General features: G+C 42.5%; 1 protein-coding gene across 1 annotated transcript in view; it reads left to right on the top strand.

Annotated features, from left to right (window-relative positions):
• LY75 (lymphocyte antigen 75) overlaps positions 1 to 9,472 on the top strand; it is a 3,856,564-nt gene that overhangs the window by 1,428,418 nt on the left and 2,418,674 nt on the right. The window lies entirely within an intron of this gene.

Genomic DNA, 9,472 nt, shown 5'->3' on the forward strand with positions numbered 1-9,472 from the left:
CTCATCACAAAAGGTTTCTCATCCAGGAAAAAAGAGGTCATTGTTCCCCTCTACTCATCACTCATTAGACCCATTATAGAGTACAACGCCCCTTTTTAGTATGTACCTCAAAAGACATCTACAACAACTGGAAAGACCACAGAAGTACCTCACAAAGAGGATTACCGGCCTCAAATAGATGCCCTACGCAGACCGTCTCAAAAAACTCCAGCTTTACTCTGTCGCATATCGCCTACTCAGAGGCAATCTCTGCCTAACATACAAAGCTATGTCAAACCCAGAGCTGTTGGACATGCTCCACTTAAAGAAATCCCAATCCCCCCCAAGCTACATGCTCTAGGGACCTAAACCTTGTCACCACAATAAACAGAACATGCTGGAGGGATAGATTCTTGTCTCAGAGACTTCTCATACTCTGGAACAAACTATCTATCTATATCAAACAAACCTCCTCATTAGCACTCTTCAAGAAAAATCTTGATGATTGGATAGGAGATAGGAAATTCACCCCGGGCATCACTTCTGTGGCTCTGCTTGACAGGGGCACAGGAAAATAATTTTCTTGAGTGGCAAAAGCCAGGGTAACGTTTGGCTAGGCATATATAGGCCCTAGGGCCAATAGCCTAGTACCTACCTATGAACCTATGATGATGTGTTCCATAGCTTTGCATATCAGGCTCATCAGGCTAATGAGGCAATAGTTCCCAGGGTCTGTAGTCACTCCCCCTTTGTGGAGAGGGATGACTGTAGCAGTGCACAATACGGGGTGAGGCTGTGATTGAACAGGGCACACAGGCGAGGTGCCAGTTCACTCTGTAGTTCTTATAGAACACATCCAGGGATATTGTCAGGTCCCATAGAAGCTGTATTCTTTGTATTTTTCTTTCTCATTTCTCAAAATGTTAAAACTTTGTAATTTTTTTCCTCTTACAGAATTGGTGTATTCTCTTGTACCATTGTTGGTAATTTTTGTTTTATTCATTCCTCCTTACCCTTTCTAAAAAAATTCTGCTGTCTTTGTTTTTTGTAAGAATGTCTGAAAAAGGTTTTAAAAAGTATAATAGGTCTGACCGTAAGCTACCTTGTTCTGATGCTTATGATCTTTGCATCTGTTGTTTAGGCCCAGAGCACCTTAATGTAGAATGCAGTATTGCCGACACACTCTAGCTAGGCTTATAAATACCCTTGGGAAGATAGCCTAGTACCTGCCTATGAACCTATAATTGGTGAGTAATAGTGGACCATAAAAATAAGTTGACATTAAAGGATCTATTGCCTAGTTCTTTTTAGGAAGCCATATCTGTGGTTCATCCCCCTAAGATAACTTTAAAGGAAACTACAAAAAAGTCCCCAAAGAAGTCAGGATCTTCGACTCCATCTTCAGTGGAGCCGCCACTAAAAACGTTTAGGTCAGATCTGAAGCTTTCCAGCTTGAAGACTTTGACAGGATTCACTAAAGGGTCCTTGGATCTGAGTATGTTAGATCATATATCACTTCCTTGGACCTGATACTCTCCCTTCTTAGACCCAGTGCTGTCTAGGGTCCTTTCTCCCTCCCTAGAGAGACGGTGCTCCAAGTCTCTATCATTTGCTTCATCTTGTTCTTCCAAGAGTCTCACCGAAGCTGACATGAATAGAATGATGAGGAAGTTTCTCTTTGCGCAGATGCATGTAGGGGTTCACACAGCTCCTAGCCCTTAGAGTCAGGAAGTCTTGGCTAGCTCTATCCCTCCAGTATCGACTCCTTCTCCTATTCGACACTTCATTTTGGAGTCCTTGGATGTGAGTTTGCCGAGACTGTCTGAATCAGATCCAAGGATAGTTGTGTCCTCAGATCCAAATGTTTGTCTGAGCTGCCCTGCTCTGATGAATACAGAGCTTAGTGGCTTTCTGACCCACAGCTTCCCAGTCAGATCTGAGGTGTTGGAATTCATTGCCTCAGAAGTTTTCGGACCTGTCTCTGCCTTTTGGAGCCTTGGCTTTGGACAGCTTGGCTCTGACCTCTGCCTCTGGTGGATTGCCTTTGGGGGAGATGGAACCAGTGGAGCGGATACATGTCTTCTTGGCTCCATTGGTTTCTTTCTCCTTGGAATGGTCTGCCTTTGAGGTAGTGGAGACAGTGTTCTCTGCTTCAGCAGGATGGATGGTTTCTCCCCCATCGGATCTTCCTTCAACAAGTCATGTGTCTCTGTGCCTTAAAACTCGACATTTGACTCCACAGGGACAGCCAGTTCAACCTCCCCAGGCTACCCAGCAAGGTATCACTGTTTCTTCTGACACTTCCCCACAACATTTCACCAAGGAAGTTGCCTAGAAGAGAAAGGTCAAAAGGAGGCACTTAGATTCTCCACAGGAATCTATCACAGAAGACACTGATTTCGACAAAGGGGAGGGATCCCCTAGATCACCACCCAAAGTCATCTCATTTGGAGACATTCTACAGGTCCTCAAACAGTGGGGTAGTTGGTCCTCCCAAAATCCTTCCCCAGAGGAATTGGTGTTCCTGGAGGCGTTTGGATCTGGCCTATCTACCTCCTGGATAACTCTGTCCGCTGATGAGCTCATTGATTTGATCTCTCAGCGGGCATGGGAGGAGCCTGATGTGGTTGACCCTATCCTCAAGAGACCAGACTGTATTCTGGTACCACTGACAGAAAGTACCAGTAGATGCCATGGTCGTGGATGTGTTGGCCAGAAAGAAGGAATTTCCGGAACAAAGTTCCACTGTCCATCCCCCTAACAGAGAGTCTAGGGCTTTGGACAGATTTTGGAAACGTGTTTAAGCTTCAGCGGCTTTTGCTGTTAGTTTGCTGAATTATTTGCCATATTTCACTAGATTGCAGAGAGATTTGATGAAAGAATTGTCAAATACTCTTTCAAGGACGACTGCTGCTGAAACTCAAGCTTCTGTAGCTTCACAGTTGGCAACCCTGCAGTCCATTTCAAATTCATCCAAGAGGCTTATCTGTCATGCAGTTGTGGGTACCTCAAGGGTGGCTGGTTCAGGCATTTCAATAAGGAGGCATGCCTGGATGTGCTTGTGTGATTTTGTGGAGCCCTTCATATCTTCTTTAGTCAGTGCTGCCTTTGATGGATTTTCCTTGTCCGGCCCGAAAGTGGAGGACATACTCTCCAGGTGTGAGAAAGATAAAAAGGCAATGGGCAATCTCATCCAACCGCTTTCTGATAGCAATGCACATTCCAGGAAAGTCCAGCGTGATAGTAGACAAACTGAGCAGGCATATTCTACTACCTTACAAGTGGTCTCTTCAACATGAAAGTAACAGAAGCGATTTTCTGTCAGTGGGGCCAGCCTTGCTGCAAACTTTTTTGGTCTCCCCCAAACAACAAGTGCAGCAGCTTTTTTGCCGTAATTCCCCTCACTGGGGGAAATCACAGAGGGATGCTGTGCTCCACAATTGGCCCTCTGGTCTTCTTTATGCTTATCTTCCAACTCCATTGATTCCCAAGCTTTTACAGAAAGCTGCAAAGTTGAAGAGCAAGGTCATCCTCATTGCACCTTACTGGCCTTGACAAGTTTGGTTCCTTTCCCTTGGCCTCATTTTCTTTATCCACTTTGGTTTCTGGATCTTATTCCAGATGACCTGTCTCACCCAACAGGCATGATTCATCCAGATATCTCAAAACACAAGCTAACAGCGTGGTTTCTCCACTTTTGTTAATAGCCAGACAATCTATGCTCTCATCTCCTGTACGTCATATACTTTTATCTTCCTATAAAGCTTCTACTATGAAAGTTTACAAAAATAAAAGCAAGACCTTCGACACCATTCCCCATTCTGGGATTATAGACAAGCTCACCAGCCTGAACATAAACCCCTACGTCACAAGATGGATTGCCAACTGGCTTGATGGACAGAACCCACATGGTGAGAGTTGCAGGAGCTTGGTCCGATTCTACACTGGTTACAAGTGGCGTTCCCCAGGGCTCAGTCCTAGGACCCCTCCTGTTCGGCATATACTTCTCAGAGGTACAGGTGAGCACAGGAGGACTATGGCTGACCAAGTCTGCAGATAACTGCAAACTAAGGGCTATAATTGACTCTCCAGCTGACACAGACATCCTCCAAAAGGGTCTCATTGAGACAGATACTTGGTGTCAAAATCACGGCCTCAAGCTAAATGCCAAAAAGTGCATAGTCATACCCTTTGGAAAAAACAAAGTACCCACAAACTACCACATAGGTGGTAGTCCCCTAAATACGGAACATGTAATAAGGGATCTGGGGACCCAAGTAGATAGTAAACTCTTTTGATAATCACATTGCCAAAGTGGTTAGAAAATCCTTCTATGTGGCCCACCTAATCACAAAATCACAACAGCTGGAAAACCCACAGAAGTACCTCACCAAGAGGATCACTGGCCTCAAACAGATGCCCTATGCAGCTCGACTGAAGAAACTCCAGCTGTACTCGGTTGCATTCCTCCTACTCAGAGGTGATCTCTGCCTGACATACAAGGCCATGTCCAACCCAGAATTGATGGACATGCTCCACCTAAAGAAAATCATATCCCCTCGAGCCACATGCTCTAGGGATCTAAACCTCACCACAACAATAAACAGGACATGCTGGAGGGATAGATTCCTGTCCCAGAAACTTCCCATGCTTTGGAACAAGATTCCAATCTACATTAGGCAGAGCTCCTCGCTAACACTCTTCAAGAGAAACCTTGACGAATGGATGGGAACCCGAAAGTTTACCCCGGGGATCACTTCAGTGGCTGTGCTGGACAGAGGCACAGGGAACTAATCTAAGAAAGTGGCGAAAGCCAACACATTCTGGCTAGGCTTATAAATGCCTTCGGGCAGATAGCCTAGTACCTACCTATGAACCTATAAATGGAAGAGATTTGTTTGTTGGGCACATCATCAGTGTTTTTGGCAGAAATTTTCAGTAAAGGAGCCAGCTCTTCCACCATTAAAGTTCATGTAGCAGCAATCTCTGACGTTCATATAAGAGATGACATTTCTTCCCTAGTCTTTACTAAGATATTCAAAGCCTTCCTAAGATGTACTGTTTTACTTAGACCACCTTATAAAGATCCTACTCTTCCATGGGATTTAAATATTCTACTGCAAGTCGTAATCCAGTATCCCTTTGAACCAGCAGGGAAATGTGATCTTAAATTTCTGACCTGGAAAATTGTATTTCTAGTGGCTATTACCTTTTGCCAGAAGAATTTCAGAACTTCAAGCGTTATTCTCTAAACTTCCCTACTTGATTTTCCATAACGATAAAGGGTGACATTAAGAAACAACCATATCTTCCTTCCTAAGGTGGTGTCAGAATTCAGTATTAATCAGTCTATTAATTTGCTCGTTTTCTTTCCAAAATTTGAAAACAAAGACAAATATATGTTATATTTGCTAGATGTTCAAAGACAATTGTGTTCCTACTTACATAGAACAAAAGAAATTGTAAAGTCTGATCAATTATTTATATCCTTTGCAGACAGCAAACTAGGCAAATCTGTTACAAAGGTGACATTGGCAAGATGGATTGCTGACTGCATACCCTTTGTCTATAATACATTGGGCATTTCATTATCAAAGTCTTTAAGAGCCCACTCTACGAGATCTATAGCAACCTCATCAGTATTTTTATCCAAATATTCCATGGATGACATTTATGCAGCTGCTACTTGGGCAAATCCTCATACTTTTATTACTCATTACAAATTGGATCTGATCTCAATGGGAAGAGCATCCTTTGGTTCAAATGTGCTCATAAACATCCTTCCTTAGAGTCCACCTGAAATTTCAGGTAGCTGGGGACTCTCTCTCAATGGGTGAGGAATGAATGAGGTTTGGATCTGAACTCAATGGTTGAGAAAGATGGAAAATTATGGTGGGTACATATGGTGAGTTTAGCTGTTGCCAAGCACACCATCTCCTCCTGGAGTTAATGTATATAATTAGTGCCCCCCCTGTATAAAACCATGTTTTACTGCCTTTTCTAAACAGTGTGTTACATGTGCCAAGATTTCTTTCTTAGCATGTACATAGTAGTTTGTCAGTATTGTAAAGTCAACCTTTTGTGGTTGACTTTATGAATTTCGATTGTCGGGTTATTCACTGTTTATATATATAGTTTCACTTTACAATCCTGAAATACTGAAATATCGAAATTCAGTATTTCGAGACTGTAAAGATGAAAAATGAAAAACGCAAAACCCCAAAAGTGCGAAATTCAAAATCATGACTCCCCACATACACACTCCACACACAAACAAGCACACATACACCTTCCTCCCTACACTACAAACCAACATAATACACACAAACACAAAAAAAACAAATGACACGCAGACCCTACATATAAGCAGGGGGGCAAGCAACCCTGCACCCCCCATGTGGGGGGCTGCAACCCCCCCGCTACTTATATATACTAACCCTGAGTTTGCACTAAAAAACACAAACACACAAAAACCACTACTACACATTCTACAGTCCCCTTGCACAAAAACACATCAAATACATACAAATACCACCACTCTCAACACTTACACACTCACAATCCTAACTACCTACCCTAACGCACACCTCAAAATTCCAGACACACACACACACTAAAATCCCTACCCAAAACCCCTAGTAAAACATCACTTACCTGAATCTCCAGCTATATCCACATACCACACCGCACATCTCAAACAGGGAATCTCACGTCACATACGCAACTCCACAACCGCAGATTTGACATTTCTGCATTCGGCATTTCTGCAGTCGGAATTCTGCACTTTCATGCAAGTGCAGTTTTGACACCTCGGTCTCGAGCTACTGAAGTTCGATATTCCAGTAGTTCAAGATTCTGAATTGAAACTATATATATATATATATATATATATATATATATATATATATATATATATTATATATTGATAGACAGTGGATATAACAAGTTTACACACCCCTGTTAAATAATGCCTGGTTTTTGTGAAATAAAACATGAGACCACAATAAATCATTTCAAAACTTTTCCCACCTTTAATGTGACCTATAACCTGTACAATTCAGTTGAAAAACAAACAAATCTGTTAGGGGGAAACAATGAAAAAAATAAAAAACGTACAGTAAGCTGGTTGCATAAGTGTGCACACCCTTAAACTAATACTTTGTTGAAGCACCTTTTGATTTAATTACAACATTCAGTCTTCTTGGTTAGGAGTCTGTTAGCATGGCACAACTCAAAAAGTCATTCCGCAGTTGCTGATCTAGTTTTGAAAATCTGTAGACATTTTCTTTTATTAGCACCTATGTTTTGAATAATTGTAATCCTTGTTATTATCGTCATCATCATTGATCACTTTGTGCCTAATGCCTGTCTCAATGAACGTCTGTCTTATTGTACAAATTTATTAGGCAGCTTGTACTTGTTTAAGGGAAATGAAATGCCAGGGTAATAACTATGTTAATATCTTATTCACTACAATGTATTTATGTCATTTGCTGTTCAGCAAACACACTGCCTTACTGACATATTGGTAGTGGTGCTCAGCTAGCCTTTCCTTTGCAGTCTGTCAAAGCTCAGAATTCCTCCCACTCCCTGTCTGTGGGGGTAAAGAACCAATTACCTGTCAGTACCAGGACAGCCCTTCACACTCTCAGACAGCACCCATTAGGTTTTCTTGTGCCACAGTCAGAGAAAGATTGCTTAGGGATTGTTTCTGTCAAACTGGGTGACATCATCTGCAGAGCTGAGGTAAGAAACTCCTTTTGGGTTTCATTTTGTCACTCTGCCTGTTCTATCAGTGCTTGAATAGTGTATTCTACTGCTCTGACTGCTTTTTCTAATTAGAACTTTTGTATATGCTTCTGATTTTACTTTGCCATTCCCAATTAAGTCTGTTGAGTAAAAGCTCAGTTTAGAAGTTTTGACAGGGAAACTTGGTGATATTGGTTTTTTTTTTTCCTGGGGTTATGATTGTTTGAGGAAAGAACAAGATATTTTTTCTCTAGAATTCATTGTCGCCTCACAGCAAGAGTTTCTCTGGTTCGATTCTCAGCTGGGGTGCCTTCTGTGTGGAGTTTGCATGTTCTCACTCTTTTCTCATAGATTTCCTCCAGGTACTCCAGTTTCCTCCCACAATCCAAAGACATGCATCTGGAACGTTTCAACCCAGCCCTCCGCTGAAAATAGGCTCTGTCCTAGTCAGACTTTCCCGGTCAACAAATGTTAAATAAATAAATAGAATTTTCTTGGTTCCCAAATAAAACCAGTAGCACAGACAGATGTGAGACCTTTCTTTTTTGAATATGTTTATCAAGATCCCCAAGTTGTAGATGCTCACCCTGCAGACAGTGATTCCTCTGTTTCCAGGCCACTGCTTCATGTTGACCCTAGTCTTGACAGATGCCTATCTTCATATCCCCAATGCTTGTTGTTTCAGGGGATGTCTGAGATTTGTTGTTTAGTTCTCACTGTCCGTTTTCTGTATTGCCCTTTGAGCTGTCCACTGCAGTATGAGAGTTTCCCCAAGTGCCTTGCTCCAGTAGTAGCCCATTGACAGATTCTGGGCATTTACTTTTTTTCTGTACTTGGATGACTAGCTGATCCATGCAGTCTCTTTCCAGGTGTTTGGAATTGCTAGAGAAGGTTGTGTCCTGGCTGTCCCATCTAGGGTTCAAGTTGAACCTCCCTACAGTAGTGATTGACACCCTCGCAGGTCCTGTCGTATTCAATAATGTTTCCAGAATTTTCTCAGGGGAATGTCACCACAGTGAGAGAATTCATAGATTTTTTTGAGTGTTGGCTTCCATGATTCTCATTATACCACTGGCCCATTTTCTCATGAGAACAATTCAGTGATATGGCTGAATTTGTTGGATGCATCTCCTCCTTTCCCTGGAATCCCAGCTGCTAGTGCTGCCCATATCAGGTGAGAATTACAGTGGAGTAGCAATTGAATGAGTATCGATCCAAGACTTCCTTCCCCCACCATCCCAGTACAATCAGTATAGACAGATCCATCCGACTTTGCTTGGAGAACTGTATCAGTGGAAGGATGTAAGTGCTAGCCACTTGTTACCCAATGATGCATGGAAGCACATAAATATCTAGGTTTTGATGGTAGTGTTTCATGTCTTGAAAGTCCCCTCACCACCTTTGTAGTCTGGGTCGTCTTCTGGTAGGTACAGTCATAACCACAGTGATGTGGTACCTCACCAAACTAGGGGTATGAGGTCTTATCCTCTATGCCACTTATCAATGATAGCTTGGGAGTTGGCTTCTCAGTGTCTGTTCAGGCATCAGACATCCCATCAGAGCAGAACAGTGTGGCAGATAGACTGAATAGATCCTCTGCAGACCCACAAGAGTGGAAACTGAAGGCAGTTGTATTCCAGGATCTAGCCGAGATGTGGGAAAACCTGTAACAGATCTGATCACCTCATTTCAAAACAGACAGCTGGAGAAAATTCTGTTCCAGACATCCTTGCAGCCATGCTTG

Source organism: Protopterus annectens, chromosome 6.part0 (assembly GCF_019279795.1).
Source record: "Protopterus annectens isolate FY-2018-M chromosome 6.part0, PAN1.0, whole genome shotgun sequence".
Classification (NCBI taxonomy): Eukaryota; Metazoa; Chordata; order Ceratodontiformes; family Protopteridae; genus Protopterus; species Protopterus annectens.